Source organism: Sitophilus oryzae, unplaced genomic scaffold (genome assembly GCF_002938485.1).
Source record: "Sitophilus oryzae breed Bouriz unplaced genomic scaffold, Soryzae_2.0 scaffold_1511_pilon_pilon, whole genome shotgun sequence".
Classification (NCBI taxonomy): domain Eukaryota; kingdom Metazoa; phylum Arthropoda; class Insecta; order Coleoptera; family Curculionidae; genus Sitophilus; species Sitophilus oryzae.
Window position 1 is genome coordinate 8976 of NW_022146183.1, and position 1039 is coordinate 10014.

The following is a 1039-nucleotide window of genomic DNA, read 5'->3' on the forward strand; positions in this document are numbered from 1 at the left end:
TTTTTTTCTCTCTTCTCTCTCTCTCTCTCTCTCTCTCTCTCTCTCTTCTCTCTTCTCTCTCTTCTCTCTCTCTCTCTCTCTCTCTCTCTCTCTCTTAAAAAAAAAAATAAAAAAAAAAAAAAAAAAAAAAAAAAAAAAAAAAAAAAAAAAAAAAAAAAAAAAAAAAAAAAAAAAAAAAAAAAAAAAAAAAAAAAAAAAAAAAAAAAAAAAAAAAAAAAAAAAAAAAAAAAAAAAAAAAAAAAAAAAAAAAAAAAAAAAAAAAAAAAAAAAAAAAAAAAAAAAAAAAAAAAAAAAAAAAAAAAAAAAAAAAAAAAAAAAAAAAAAAAAAAAAAAAAAAAAAAAAAAAAAAAAAAAAAAAAAAAAAAAAAAAAAAAAAAAAAAAAAAAAAAAAAAAAAAAAAAAAAAAAAAAAAAAAAAAAAAAAAAAAAAAAAAAAAAAAAAAAAAAAAAAAAAAAAAAAAAAAAAAAAAAAAAAAAAAAAAAAAAAAAAAAAAAAAAAAAAAAAAAAAAAAAAAAAAAAAAAAAAAAAAAAAAAAAAAAAAAAAAAAAAAAAAAAAAAAAAAAAAAAAAAAAAAAAAAAAAAAAAAAAAAAAAAAAAAAAAAAAAAAAAAAAAAAAAAAAAAAAAAAAAAAAAAAAAAAAAAAAAAAAAAAAAAAAAAAAAAAAAAAAAAAAAAAAAAAAAAAAAAAAAAAAAAAAAAAAAAAAAAAAAAAAAAAAAAAAAAAAAAAAAAAAAAAAAAAAAAAAAAAAAAAAAAAAAAAAAAAAAAAAAAAAAAAAAAAAAAAAAAAAAAAAAAAAAAAAAAAAAAAAAAAAAAAAAAAAAAAAAAAAAAAAAAAAAAAAAAAAAAAAAAAAAAAAAAAAAAAAAAAAAAAAAAAAAAAAAAAAAAAAAAAAAAAAAAAAAAAAAAAAAAAAAAAAAAAAAAAAAAAAAAAAAAAAAAAAAAAAAAAAAAAAAAAAAAAAAAAAAAAAAAAAAAAAAAAAAAAAAAAAAAAAAAAAAAAAAAAAAAAAAAAAAAAAAAAAAAAAAAAAAAAAAAAAAAA